The 15,941-nt window shown below is 36.9% G+C and overlaps 1 long non-coding RNA gene across 1 annotated transcript; it reads left to right on the plus strand.

The window, feature by feature from the left end:
- Window positions 1–1,217: 1,217 nt before the first annotated feature.
- On the plus strand, window positions 1,218–10,446 carry LOC126354977 (uncharacterized). Its single transcript, XR_007565425.1, has 2 exons — window positions 1,218–2,523; window positions 9,294–10,446. It is a non-coding gene; the product is annotated as an uncharacterized LOC126354977 (long non-coding RNA).
- Window positions 10,447–15,941: the final 5,495 nt, after the last annotated feature.

The raw sequence follows: 15,941 nt of genomic DNA on the forward strand, positions 1-15,941 counted from the left end.
AAGCTACCAATTTGCAGAGGTATATCACAATTGTGAAGAAAGTTAAAGGTCCGCAAAGTTAGGAAATTGTGTGAAATTTAAATACATCAGTCTTACAAATGACTATAATTCTGATTCTAATCCAGATATATCAATGAGACTTACATCAATGAAAAACTAATGACTAGAGCTTTACAACGATATGAAACAAGGTGGGTCAGTAAGAATTTTCACGTGCAGGTTCACTGAACCTTGAATGCCTCAAAATCCCTTACCATACCAAAAACATAAAGAGACACTTCTTATTAAACCACAAGAACTACAATCAATTCATTCACAGAAAGACAACACCACTTCTTTTAACAATCAGAACTTTCAAACTGTGGTTGCTGCATAATCTTTGGTACGTCCGAATTCAAGTTTTGTAGTGAAAAACTATCACTGTGTATCTAACAGTATAAATTCTGTGTTCAGATGGACCTCTGATTGCGCAGCTGTCCAGTATTCACAATCACAAAAAATTATAAGGCTGATGGACACCAGCTCCTGGTTCCTAATTTTGTAGAGCTAAAGGTTGATGAGCACTGCTCATTGTAGATTGCTGGTAAACCATTGAAGCTTCGAAGGCAGGAATGTCCAGGATGATGCATCTGTTACAACTGTCTGGCTGTCACCACGCAGTAGCCTAAATACATCCTTAGTGGATGAATACAGCAAGTGCTACTTGTGGCCACATGCTATCCCAAAGTAAGTCGTGCAGCAACAGCTGCACATCCTAATGTCAGTATGGACACTTTCTGTTGGCGAAACAGATGCTTCTGATCACAGCAATGGCTGCCTGAATTTCCCATGACAACAAACCATTTTTACTGTTGCCCACTGGCACTTTTTTTTAATGATGATGTGGCCGTACAGAGCTAGATGTCACCGAGTCTGTTGGACTCATTGTCGATGACTGCTGGAAGTGAAGCCTCTGAGACCTTGCTGTCAACATCTGTGGAACGGGAAGTGTTGGCAGCAAATGACGATATGTTGTGAATCCCAGTGTCATGTTGACCAGCAGGCTCCTGTTCCTGAGGGCACTGCTGGTGCTGTAGTGGTTAGTTTCGCTTAAATCATAGATCAGGAACAGAGATAATGGTGGAGTTGTCCTCGAAACAGTCGATGGCCTGTGAGGGTGCAGCTGATTGAGGTGTTTGCAGGACAGTGAGTGGACCTGCGGCTGGACATTATAACAATACAGCCCGACCCGTGGGTTAACTGAAATGACTGATACCAACTGTTTTTTGATATGTAACTGTGTAGTTATTGGACAATTCAGTGCCCTAGGGATTTGTATGTGTACCTATGTGTATTTATATATTAGTCTGTCGCATTTACTAGTAATATTCTGTATTCGTTGTGAAAAGACTTTTATTGTCGTCATTAACGGAATTACATAATAAATGCCAAATTAAATGATTCATCAGCAGGGTGAGCTAAGAAATGTAAGATAACGGATAATAAGATACTGTAGAAGTATTGGTATAAGTGGTCAGAGCCACTAATTACGATCATTTGGAACAAGAAATGTATTAGTATAGAAAAAGCTTCATTATCTTGAGAAACAGCTTTTTAAGTGATTACCAAGCAATGTATTCGTACTTGTTATTCATTTTATATCCTATTTTGAAATTAATGTACTTTGTAAACACATTTTGATTAACTCTCCAATTGTTTGCATCACACAATGTTCAGATTTTTCGTATTTCAGGGCGTATTTGTAACTTCCTTGTATACAGTCTGATAGAAAGCAGAATTTGTGATGTCATTAAATGTTAGTATCTGAAACCGAACTGTAATTAATTAAATAACTCAAAATTCACAAAAGACATTATTGTAATTAGAACCATATCGATTTTTAATATTTAAACCTAGTGATGACACTACAAAAATTACGTCAATTAATATTGTTAATTTTTCCTTATTCGGATGTAATGTCTGTTCGCAAACATTTTATACATTTTAATTGTAACTTTGAAATTCTTCAGAATTAATAATGCAATATTTTGTGAGTGATTGTTAAAATTCTATATAAGCAGAGATGATACGAGGTCACAGTCAGTCAGTTGTTTGTGATGATTTCGGCTGGAGAGTCTGTACAAGTGACGCCTGTAAATAAATAATGTGAAGTGTGAAGAATTCTCCGATTTCTTCATCTAAAAATGAACCCCCAAAAGTTAAGTTTATAAATATAAAGCTGCTCGACGAACAAGTAGCTTTATAAGTGGTGCAGAAAGAGCTGGGATTTGATGATTGAAATCGGAACTGTTTTTAAAAAGTAATTGTTTCAGGTGACCGCAAGACGAATACTAAACATAAATTGTGAAGAAATTTTTGTGTTTATGGACGCACAGAACGAGTGGATGTTGCTGCATGTGAAGAGTTGGTGTGGATAAGAAATACAAAGAAAATCATCACCTGCATGGGGAGATCGTAAATCATAACAACTGATCTGATGATAATGGACCAAATTCTCGGACTGCACCGCTGGAATTCAGATGAGTAACAGTTTTTTTAATTAATTTGTGTTTTTTTTTGTTTTTGTGAGGAAAAGATTTTACTATGGCTGATAAAAAGTGTGTAGGCGGTGAATCAATTGAAAACACTTCGGACCTAGGATCGAGTATCAGTGAACTAAATGTAGATCGAGGTTTTGGTGGAGAGGGTTCCAGTGAAAATGTCGCCACAAGTACTCCAATTGCACAGGGAAGAGTAGGCGGAGACGATCTGTTAATGTTATTAATGCAACATATGAAAGAAGCGAAGAAACAGATGGGACAGATTAGGCAGGATACTAGTAAGATAAGGGAAATCCAGGATGGTTTGGCAGCACTAAAAATGACTGTCGAGGCAGGGCAGGGTGAACTCAATACTCGTGTAGGAGCAGTGGAAGAACGGGTTGATGTATTAGAAACTAATTTCACACAAGAGTTGTCCAAAAATGAGGAAAGGTTCAAAAAACTAGATAAGCATGTAGAAGTAGAAAATTCAAAACTGAAAGTAGAGGTTGTTCAGGCTAGGAGAATCTTAGAAGGAAAGCTTGAATCCAATAAAAAGAATTCAGAGTTAAAATTTGCAGAAATTTCCAATCAAATAAGTAATGTAGATCTAAAGTGTGATGAAAAAATAGATTTGTGTAAAAATAATGTTGTAGGTTTAAGTAAGAAAGTTGTAGAGTTACAAGAAGGTGTAGCCCAAAGAAATTTTGTTAGCAATTTTAATTGTGTATGGGGTGGCATACCTTTAAAATGCTTTCCAGGAGATGGGAAATTGCATCCAGTTGATTTTTTACAGCATTGTCAGGATAATTTTAGTAATGACATGACAGATAATGTAAAAATTAAATTTGTTAAACGATTTTTGGATGGAGAAGCAATCTCGTGGGCAAATCAGAATGTTAATTCTACCATGTCATATAATGAATTTGAAAGAAAGTTTTTAAATAAGTTCTGGTCAGATTCTGAGCAAGCTAGGATTAAAAGTGAGTTTTTGAATGGTCGAATGTATAGGGAAAGTGATGGTAGCTTGAAGTGTTTTTGTGAAAGTCAGTTGAGGAAATTGGTACACCTCGACAAACCTTTTGATGAACTAATACAAATAGATGCATTAAAAAGAAGACTACCAAAAAGAGTACAGTGGGAGTTGATTTATGGACCAGATGATTCTGTAGATCAGTTCTTGAGGTATGTAGATAAGTTGGATAGAGCTTTTGAGAGAAATGAGAGGTTAAACAATGGCAGATTTGGCAATCAACCAACTGGGGGGTGGAACCAAAGCAGGAATCAAGGCAGGAGTAATAATAGTGATAACAGATGGATCAACCATAGTAATGGGGATGGAAACAGAGGGCACAATAGCAGGGAGAGACCTTGGAAAAATAATAACAGACAATTTGATAATCACCAATCAGGACGAGGCAATTTAAACTGACAGATGCCTCATTGGGAGCCTGTCAGTTTGGGGCAAGAAATGTGTACCGAAATCAGGCTAAACACCACTGGTCTAGAGACACCGAAAATAATTACAGAAGACAGAATAATCGAAGATGTTGGAGTGGAAGTGACAGTAATAATGTAAGACGAGTGCATCAAATTGGCAAATTGCAGTTTAACAGTAAACTCTGGAAATGTATGAATGAAAGTGTTGTAGATAGAAGTAATAGCATCTGTAAGAATGTTGAGGAAGTTCTGTTAGAGGAAGAAACTATTTCAAGTCTATATAATCAGTGTGGTAATGAAGTTTGCAAGGAAAATGTTGGTTCTGATAGTAATCTTGATGAGTTTGGATTAAGTAAATTAATGAAAGAAGAACCTATCCCTGTTAAGCACTTAAGTGATGATACCTGTACTAGTGTACATGTCAACAATTCTGATGGTCATAGTAAAGATGTTGTAGAAGTGTTCAGTGTTGGAGATGATAGCATATGTAGTAATATTGATAGTGAAAGTGTTGGAAGTAATGATGAATGTGAGGAAGAATTAGATGACATGGTGTATTTGGAGGTTAAAGAAGATTTAATTAGTAGTGAAGAAGATGATATCAGTAGTATTTGTGAAGAATATGAAGATCAGATTGTGCCAATGAAAACTGGGAAGGTATCATCAGATAAGGAACATGCAGAGAGCCATCATAATGTAGATGAGATGCTAGAAATGTTATGGGATACTTACAAGGATTATAGTGACAGTGACAGAATAAAAAGGGTCATCAAGATTATTTGTGAAGAATTGCATTCCAACTGGCAAGGTAGAACCAATCAACAGGCTTACAGTGGGATCAGTTCCGGGAAAAACAGACAGTGTGTTAAGGACAGACGTGACATCAAGCAATCATCTGATATAGCATTAAGTAAAATTCAGACAAGTAAGAGAAATTGTACAGGCAAAAATGGTACAAATTACTTGGACTTTAGAGATATTGAAGAAGATCTGTTGGATGAAAATGAGGACAGTAAAAAGGAAAAAGTTTTAGGTTGCCCGTATATACGTATAAAAGTTGCAAATTATGAAGGACTTTGCCTCTTAGACACGGGTAGTCCTGTCTGTGCTATTTCTGAAAAATTTAGAGACCAGATAAGACATAGTGATGACTTTGAAGAATATCCTGTTATTGGAATCAAAATTAAGGGAGCAACTGGTAGGCACAGCAAAGTTGTAAACAGGCAAGCCTTAATATCTTTCACTATTAATGATGTACAGTATAACCAAGGATGCTTTGTAGTACCTGATCTCAATGAGAATATTTTGTTTGGAATGAATTGGATACAAGGAGTAAATGCAGATTTTGACTGGAATAACAAAAAGTTAAAGCTCACCAAGCCAAAGGCAGATGGAACACATGTGACTGAACTAATTATCCAAAGTTGCCTAGAGAATAATTTTCAGATTAGAAGAGTGATTTGTACAGATGAGAAGATCGACATTAACAAGGAAGACAATGAAGAAGACTGCAGTGAAGACAAGTATGCTGAATTAGTGGCCACCAAACTAAAAGAAGCTGGTAATTTAAATGAAGAACAGACAGATCAACTAGGCAGTTTGTTGTGGGAATACAAAGATGTGTTTAGTGAGAAACCTGGGAAAGTGAAGAACTATGAATGTAGACTTAAACTAAAACCTCACGAACCATTTTTCATCAAACCCTATGGAGTACCCATTTCAAAAAGAAAAGCTGTGGAGGAAGAACTACAAAAGATGGAAGAGTGGAGAGTAATTGAAAGATGTAATAGTGCATACAATAACCCGTTGGTGGTGGTTTCCAAACGTGATGGTGGAGTAAGACTTGTGCTCGATTCAAGACATTTAAACAAATACCTTGAGAGGGAAACTGATCACCCTGAAAATATAGATGAGTTATTACATAAGTTTGAACATATGAAGTACATGTCTAGCTTAGACTTAACAGCTGGTTTCCATCAGATACCATTAGAGATTCAGTCTAGAAAATATACTGCGTTTTTATATAGAGGAAGATGTTATTGCTATTGTGTTGTACCATTTGGCCTTAATGTATCAATTGCAGAATTTATTCGAGCATTGGATTTTGTTCTAGGAAAAGAACTGTTAAGAAAACTAATCCTTTATGTTGATGACATACTTGTAACAGGAAAAAGTTGGGAAAAACATATACATTTGTTGGGTGAAGTGTGTTACAAATTAAGACAGGGAGGCATGTCATTAAAACTAGAGAAGTGCAAATTCGGAGTTAAACAGCTCAAATTTTTAGGCCATACCATATCAGAAGAAGGAATCTTACCTGATGAAGAAAAACTTGAAGCCATTGCAAAATTTCCTGCACCCAAGACTAAGAAACAACTTAAATCATTCTATGGAATTTGTGGCTACTACCGGAAGTTTGTCAGCAATCAAGCTTTAAATGTACCGTGTTTGAACAACTTGTTGAAGAAGAAGAACACCATTTGGGTATGGGACAAGGATTGTCAGGAAGCATTCGACAACATCAAGAAACAGATGTGCAACAGTAAAATGTTATACAGACCTGACCTTACAGAACCATTTTGTATCATGACCGACAGCAGTGACTATGGACTGGGAGCTCATTTGTTCCAAGAAAAGATTGTAGATGGTGTGACGGAGCACAGGTCAATAGCTTTTGCCAGTAGAACTTTACAGAAACATGAGAAGTCATACACTGTCACCGAAAAAGAATTGTTAGCAGTCTATTGGGCTTTCATCAAGTTCAAGAATTACCTATTAGGACATCAAGTGGTAGTATACACAGACCATAAGGCTTTGATCTACATACAAGAGTGTACTTTGCATCACAGCAGGATAACCAGGTGGGCACTATTCCTCCAGCAGTTCGACTATACAGTAAAATATATAAAAGGTGAAGAAAATCAAATCGCAGATGCTCTATCAAGGTTGCCAATGGGAGGAGAAGGTGAAAATAACAGTGATGAGTGTGAAAGGGAGTTTCGGATTATGTATCTAAAAGGGGTGAAAGATGAGAATGAAATCAGGAAAATTTGTAATGACATCCGTAGATATCAAAACCATGATTCCAACTGGAAGTTAGTTAAAAGTTATCTAGGTAAAAGAGGATATGAGAAAGTAGAGCAGTATTATAAAGTGCATAAGGGTATACTATTCAGAAGATACAGTGCAGACAGTGACACTTGGAGATTGTGTTGGCCAGAACAGTATATTGAAGTGTTGATAAAGTATGTACATGAAAGTTTCGGGCATTGTGGGACACTGAAATGTATCCAAAAGATTCAAGAAAATGTGTACTTCTACAACATTGCTAGGAGAGTGAGAAAGCAAATATCTACATGTGACAGGTGTCAGAGAGTAAAAGTTAGCAATCAAACTTGCAGAGGATATATGCAAAACATCTTGCCAAAGGAACAACTACAACTTGTAGCAGTTGACCTTTATGGATCATTGCCTAAGGCTAAAGGAGGATTTTGTTACATATTTGTCATGGTGGATCTTTTTTCAAAATTCATTAAACTATATCCATTGAAGAAAGCAACAAGTAAGAACATCATTTTGAAAATTAGAAGAGACTATTTCACAAAGGTGGGAAAACCAAAGAGCATGCTCTCTGACAATGGAGCACAATTTACTTCTAAAATTTGGAAAACATTTGTGGAGGATGAGAACATAAACCATATTCTGATCTCTGCGTATCACCCGTCCAGCAATCCGGCTGAACGTTACATGAGAGAAATAGGGAGATTATTTAGAACTCATTGCAACAAAAATCATGTGAGTTGGATAGAGTACGTAGACAGCTTTGAAGATATACTGAACAGCTTACAACATTCGTCTACTGGGTTCTGCCCATATGAAATACTGTATCATAAGAAACCGCCAAATCTGATCAACGAATTAATTGAATTCCCAGCATGTAAAGCTATGAGTCCACAGGAAAGAGAAGAAATAGTCAAGAAAGTAATGGAACAACAGGGGAAACTAAGAAAAAACAAACATGACAAGAAGTTGAAACCTACAAATTTTAAAATTGATGATCTGGTCCTGGTGAAAACACATGAAAAATCCAAAGCGATAAGCAATGAATTAAAGAAATTCTTTGACATCTATATTGGCCCATTCAAAATTCAGTCTATGCCACACCCAAATGCATATGTACCCAAAGTCAGGAAGACTATTTGGTTTACGTAACATAACTGAACTGAAACCTTATAAACAAGTGTCAAATACCAAGAAAAAATAAGATAATGTAAAAGCCCTCAGGAGGATACATCCTGTATCAAGTGCGTGCTGAGCACTAGGTCTCCGAGCTATGTAGCATTCTATTTTCTTCTTTTCGTTTTCGGATGCTACATCTTTTACTCATCTATAAACCTATAACGAAGTTATCTCTCACTGAAAATACTAGCCATTCTTTTAGTATAAGTTTTTTTTGTATGTCATATGATTATTGAGTGACATTGTTTGAAAATAAATAAATAAATTTAACTGTGTATAAAATTTGAATCCTCCCTTGACTAATGACTAATAATTCTTTAAGCATTTCAGGCAATAGTTATTACTATAATTCCTGATTAATATGTGGTGTAAAACTTTTCCAGATCCATATGTGTGTGTACTCTATGTTATGTAATATTGTAAATAAATTACTGTTAGCATTTTCATTACAGAATAGAATCCAAGGGGATATAAGATAATGGAGGTTATTGTGGTTATGGTCTGTAGAGTATGTATTTGATTTGTGGGTGGTTCTTTGAAGATTATAGGCTTGGTCATGATTTTATTAGTTTGCCAATGAGATATACAAATGGACAATGTTAAGGATGTACACGTGTTACTAAATGGACAAGTTGTACTGTGAAAAATGAGAAAGTTTGTCATTACAAGGTGGTGTGCTAATGAACAATCAGTGAGTTTGTGTTTGATATGATAAAGAGCTAAAGGATATCTGGGACATTTAATATGCTGTATAGTGTATTATGCTGAAATATTAATCAAAAAGAAAGGATACATGAATAATTCATTTTTGTTCATTAAGTTGTATATAGCTAAATCCTTACAGTTTAGAGATGCTTAATTTTGTGTGATTTTGTCTATAAATATACTAATAGTGTAGGATAGTATGTTAATGATTTTGATACATTTATACCTGATGTGACCTTAATTGTAACCTGCACGAGTACCTTGCGAAATGAGTTCATCCCTGTTCCTACCTAGAGAACTGTATCAAAGATCCTTACCTGACCTGAAAAAAAAAAAAAAAAAATAAAAATTAAGAAACTGAAAAACTAATAGTGGACTGTGCTATTGCAGTGTAGAGACTGCCAGAAGCAGAGGGGCTGCAGACACAAGATGGACAGCGCATTGGGACGGATGATTGTGAGCTGCCAATTCATTAAGATATGCAACATGCACCAGTGACTGGAGTAACAGCTAAGAAAAAAGAAATTCTATTTTGGAGGGTATTTAGCAGCCATTCATACAAGTTACACTTGTAAGAGTGGCTGGGGGGGTGTATAACAATACAGCCCGACCCGTGGGTTAACTGAAATGACTGATACCAACTGTTTTTTGATATGTAACTGTGTAATTATTGGACAATTCAGTGCCCTAGGGATTTGTATGTGTACCTATGTGTATTTATATATTAGTCTGTCGCATTTACTAGTAATATTCTGTATTCGTTGTGAAAAGACTTTTATTGTCGTCATTAACGGAATTACATAATAAATGCCAAATTAAATGATTCATCAGCAGGGTGAGCTAAGAAATGTAAGATAACGGATAATAAGATACTGTAGAAGTATTGGTATAAGTGGTCAGAGCCACTAATTACGATCATTTGGAACAAGAAATGTATTAGTATAGAAAAAGCTTCATTATCTTGAGAAACAGCTTTTTAAGTGATTACCAAGCAATGTATTTGTACTTGTTATTCATTTTATATCCTATTTTGAAATTAATGTACTTTGTAAACACATTTTGATTAACTCTCCAATTGTTTGCATCACACAATGTTCAGATTTTTCGTATTTCAGGGCGTATTTGTAACTTCCTTGTATACAGTCTGATAGAAAGCAGAATTTGTGATGTCATTAAATGTTAGTATCTGAAACCGAACTGTAATTAATTAAATAACTCAAAATTCACAAAAGACATTATTGTAATTAGAACTATATCGATTTTTAATATTTAAACCTAGTGATGACACTACAAAAATTACGTCAATTAATATTGTTAATTTTTCCTTATTCGGATGCAATGTCTGTTCGCAAACATTTTATACATTTTAATTGTAACTTTGAAATTCTTCAGAATTAATAATGCAATATTTTGTGAGTGATTGTTAAAATTCTATATAAGCAGAGATGATACGAGGTCACAGTCAGTCAGTTGTTTGTGATGATTTCGGCTGGAGAGTCTGTACAAGTGACGCCTGTAAATAAATAATGTGAAGTGTGAAGAATTCTCCGATTTCTTCATCTGAAAATGAACCCCCAAAAGTTAAGTTTATAAATATAAAGCTGCTCGACGAACAAGTAGCTTTATAACATCCATCATAAGGCAACATTGGGATCATTTGTCCACACCTCATCATGGAGTCTATAGTGTCAATGACAGGGCCTTGGTGAAGAGTTGTAGAGTCTACTGTTTTTATAAGAGCTGGGTACACTGAGTGCACCCATGTAGCTCCAGGATTCACTCCATCTTGTGGAGATACAGCCACAAGGGATGAGTCAGCCTGGAGCCCAGATATGGTAACTTTGTAACAAAAAGTGGAGTGGCTGGAGAACATGGACAGTGATCTGGGATGGAGCTGGAAGGTGTGGGATGAAAGTTGCCAACTGACTGTCTGTGTGTGAGCAGATGCCGGGTGCAATGTCAGAGCCTATTGAACATGCTGTGTCGGGAAGCGATCCCAAGTAACACCATGTCAAGGAGAATCATGCATTTCGAGCCCTAGTGTGTGAAAAAGTTCCAAGCCTAAAAGCTTTGAGGCTCCCATGGTGGCCAGGACCTATATGAGAACCATCAGAGAATACTCATGATATTTGATTGTAAAGCAAAATTATCCCATCAGCTAAATGCTATCATTACTGTAATTCTTCACATGCTTGTTAAAATATTGAAGTGGTGGTAATCCTAGATGCCTGTAAGCTGGTAGATTATCATGGTGGATGATCCTGTGTTGATGTGGAATGTGAATGAAATGTCGTTAAGGAACACTTCCAACATTATTAACAAATCAGAAATATGTAATACAGCTTGCACATGTAGGATGACTAAACCTGAGTGCCATTTATCAGCTTTGGAATCCGAGCCCATGCTCCCACATCATGTGCTATCCACATTCATCTCAGATGCGAAGTTACATATTGTTGCCTAGTGACCTGATTTACTACAAAATGTTCACTTCTATTTTCAAAAATAGCATTGATGCCATTGGTGAGTAAGGAAACAATTACTACAAGACAACAACTCCCAGGAAGCACAGCTGCCTGCACCTCATAAAAATGGGATGCCATATCTGGAAAGGACACAGTTCACTATTAGCAAGAATCCTGTGCAGATGGCAAGTGGAGAACAGTTGTAAGGAGCCCTGTAAGGTCGCCAAATAAGTGGGCATTTGTTCAAATGCTCTAATAAGCAAGAGTTTCACGAGATAATTTTTGGCACACTCATTGGGCAAATGGATCAGCATTGTATCTCTCAGAAAAGAGTCAACGTATGATTCTTTGCACTAGGCATTTGTGTAATGAAAGCAACAGTACTGAAACAGCCCCTGTAACTGTACAACCATTTGTGGTATGTTTGGCCACTTTTTTTCCTTGACAACTAAAGAATTTGTGGCAGCGAGTTGTCACATGGATTTGATAATCAAAATATTCCATTAATTTTGTGTTCTGCTTATCATAAGACAAGTCATGCGATTTGACCTCCAGAGTAAATAGATGAAGGAGGCAATGGACTTCGGCACCAGGGTATTGTAGTAAGAAAGCTCATAGATAAGTGTCATCAAAGAATCAAAGTGTGATGAAATGCTGTTCCAGGTGGGTAGCATAAATGGCCCATAGTTCTGCTTTCTTGTGAAACACACGAAACGGTGGCAGTGGTGAAGTCCTTTTGCCATGGAGGCAATGTAGGAAAGATGGTTGAAAACATCTGGGGATGCAGTGATGGCAACCATCTTTTCCACCATGAGTTCCTGTGCCTGCCGCATGTTTTGCAAGAGTATGAGTACTTGGGTGGTGAGTCCAGCTGACATACTCAAATGAGAAGTGAACATTAGTGCACTGGGTATGTGAAAAATTGTCTAGCCTTAGAGCTGTGGAAAAGTTTTTGTGGAATTCACTTAAATCCTCATCGCGATTGACTGAAATGACCTGAGAAGAACATGCTGAGCCAAAACAATTCCTTTGTAGGCAAAGAACAATAAATACTTTATTAGCAAACACATAAATGGCACACTTGTTATTAAACTACAAGGGCCCCAGTTAGCTACAGAGCCCAAAATAATAATGACACTTCTCTCATACATGTACTGTTATTATCTTGTGCTGTTTAGCTATAGCCAGTTCAGATTTCCAGTTTTCATTATCTCTTTGACCATTTCCCTAGTTACAGTTCAGCCTGTGATGTGTGTTTCATATATTGTGTTTACGATGGGGCTACTTACTGCATTTTGAAAGTGTTGTTATGTAGAGCATGATGCTTTTGGTGTGCCATCTTGATATTTACCTTTGTTTATAGTAACACTCTGGAGCAATAATATATTTTCAAAGAACAATTGATAGTAGGTCGTTTTGAGATATTCAAGGTCAAAGTCAATGATCTTGCACGTGGAAATTCTTAGAAACTCATCATGTTGCATATCAATATAAAGCTTTACTTGTTAGCTTTTTGGAGATATAAGTTTCACAGCTGTGTCTAGAAAAGAAGCAGAATAAGTGTCATTTGAGTTGAGACAGATGCATTCCAATGTCACAGTTTACAAACTTAACTGTCCTCTAACTTGCTTCACAACTGCCGTATACCTTTGCAGATTGGTAGTTTTCCACCTCTTATCTGGATCACTGGATGCACCAAATTTAAAAGAAATTTAATATGATGAGGTAGAAAATGTCACTTTTCTTCATTACCATTTTTAGCCCAAGGACAATAAGCTTGAACCCTATTCATTTAGACATGGCCAGGATCTCGCAGTCTGTACCTGGAATGGCTAGTCTCAGTAGTGCAGATACAATGAAGGGGGGGTATAAATCACTTCAGAATTTGGATGTAAAGCAAATGCACATGCCTTCAGGATATGACGACTTTATCAAATGTCTGCAGGCAACATGAATTCATAATCAAAATTTGCAGTTGACGCAATGAAGGCTATTGGGATTCCATTTCCAATTTAGATAGTGACAGGCTATTTTCTCAGTGAAGATTTGATAAATCGATGAGACAGTGTCTTAAAAGACAGCCTATAAATCATGACAATGCTATCATTTGAAAAACTGTCTGCAGTGTTTGACTGATAAAGTGATTTTTCTTTTTCTTTAAGTATCAGATATAACATGTTTATCTCTTTCATGTCTGTGTAATACAAATAAATGTTATACATGTGGTCTATAAATATAAACCATAGTTACAGTTGCATTTTCCCCATTGTTGTTGTTGTTGTTGTTGTTGTTGTTGTTGTTGTTGTGGTCTTCAGTCCTGAGACAGGTTTGATGCAGCTCTCCATGCTACTCTACCCTGTGCAAGCTTCTTCATCTCCCAGTACTTACTGCAACCAACACCCTTCTGAATCTGCTTAGTGTATTCATCTCTTGGCCTCCCTCTACGATTTTTACCCTCCACGCTGCCCTCCAATGCTAAATTTGTGATCCCCTGTTGCCTCAGAACATGTCCTACCAACTGCTCCCTCCTTCTTGTCAAGTTGTGTCACAAACTCCTCTTCTCCCCAATTCTGTTCAATACCTCCTCATTAGTTATGTGATCTACCCATCTAATCTTCAGCATTCTTCTGTAGCACCACATTTCGAAAGCTTCTATTCTCTTCTTGTCCAAACTATTTATTGTCCATGTTTGACTTCCATACAAGGCCACCCTCCATACAAATACTTTCAGAAACGACTTCCTGATACTTAAATCTATACTTGATGTTGACAAATTTCTCTTCTTCAGAAACGAATTCCTTGCCATTGCCAGTCTTCATTTTGTATCTTTTCTACTTCGACCATCATCAGTTATTTTGCTCCCCAAATAGCAAAACTTACTTTAAGTGTCTCATTTCCCAATCTAATTTCCTCAGCATCACGTGATTTAATTCGACTGCATTCCATTATCCTCATTTTGCTTTTGTTGATGTTCATCTTATATCCAACTTTCAAGTCACTGCCCATTCCGTTCAACTACTCTTCCAAGTCCTTGCTGTCTCTGACAGAATTACAGTGTCATCGGCGAGCCTCAAAATTTTTATTTCTTCTTCATAGATTTTAATACCCACTCCGAATTTTTCCTTTGTTTCATTTATTGCTTGCTCAATATAGAGATTGGATAACATCGGGGAGAGGCTACAAACCTGTCTCACCCCCTTCCCAACCACTGCTTCCCTTTCGTGCCCCTTGACTCTTATAACTGCCATCTGCTTTCTGTACAAATTGTAAATAGCCTTTTGCTCCCTGTATTTTACCCCTGCCACCTTTAGAATTTGAAAAAGAGTATTCCAGTCAAAATTGTCAAAAGCTTTCTCTAAGTCTACAAATGCTAGAAACATAGGTTTGCCATTCCTTTATCTTTCTTCTAAGATACCTCATAAGGTCAGTATTACCTCACGTGCTCCAACATTTCTACGGAGTCCAAACTGATCTTCCCGAAGGTCGACGTCTACCAGTTTTTCCATTCGTCTGTAAAGAATTCGAATTAGTATTTTGCAGCTGTGACTTATTAAACTCATAGTTCGGAAATTTTCACATCTGTCAAAACCTGCTTTCTTTGGGATTGGAATTATTACATTCTTCTTGAAGTCTGAGGTTATTTCATCGGTCTCATACATCTTGCTCATCAGATTGTAGAGATTTGTCGGGACTGGCTCTTCCAAGGCCGTCAGTAGTTCTAATGGAATGTTGTCTACTCCCGGGGCCTTGTTTCGACTCAGGTCTTTCAGTGCTCTGTCAAACTCTTCATGCAGAATCATATCCTCTCTTTCATCTTCATCTACATCCTCTTCCATATCCATAACATTGTTCTCAAGTGCATCGTCCTTGTATAGACCCTCTATATAATCCTTCCACTTTTCTGCTTTCCCTTCTTTGCTTAGAACTGGGTTTCTATCTGAGCTCTTGATATTCATACAAGTGGCTCTCTTTCCTCCAAAGGTCTCTTTAATTTTCCTGTAGGCAGTATCTATCTTACCCCTAGTGAGATAAGCTTCTACATCCTTACATTTGTCCTCTAGCCATCCCTGTTTAGCCATTTTGGACTTCCTGTCGATCTCATTTTTGAGACGTTTGTATTCCTTTTTGCCTGCTTCATTTACTGCATTTTTATATTTTCTCCTTTCATCAATTAAATTCAATATTTCTTCTGTTATCCAAGGATTTATACTAACCCTCGTGTTTTTACCTACTTGATCCTCTGGTGCCTTCACTGTTTCATCCCTCAAAGCTACCCATTCTTCTTCTACTGTATTTCTTTCCCCCATTCCTGACAATTATTCCCTTATGTTCTCCCTGAAACTTTGTACAGCCTCTGGTTTAGTCAATTTAGCCAGGTCCCTTCGTCTTAAATTCCCACCTTTTTGCAGTTTCTTCAGTTTTAATGTACAGTTCATAACCAATAGATTGTGGTCAGAGTCCACATCTGCCCCTGGAAATGTCTTACAATTTAAAACCTGGTTCCTAAATCTCTGTCTTACCATTATATAATCTATCTGATACCTTCTAGTATCTCCAGGCTTCTTCCATGTAT

Source organism: Schistocerca gregaria, chromosome 3, assembly GCF_023897955.1.
Source record: "Schistocerca gregaria isolate iqSchGreg1 chromosome 3, iqSchGreg1.2, whole genome shotgun sequence".
Classification (NCBI taxonomy): Eukaryota; Metazoa; Arthropoda; class Insecta; order Orthoptera; family Acrididae; genus Schistocerca; species Schistocerca gregaria.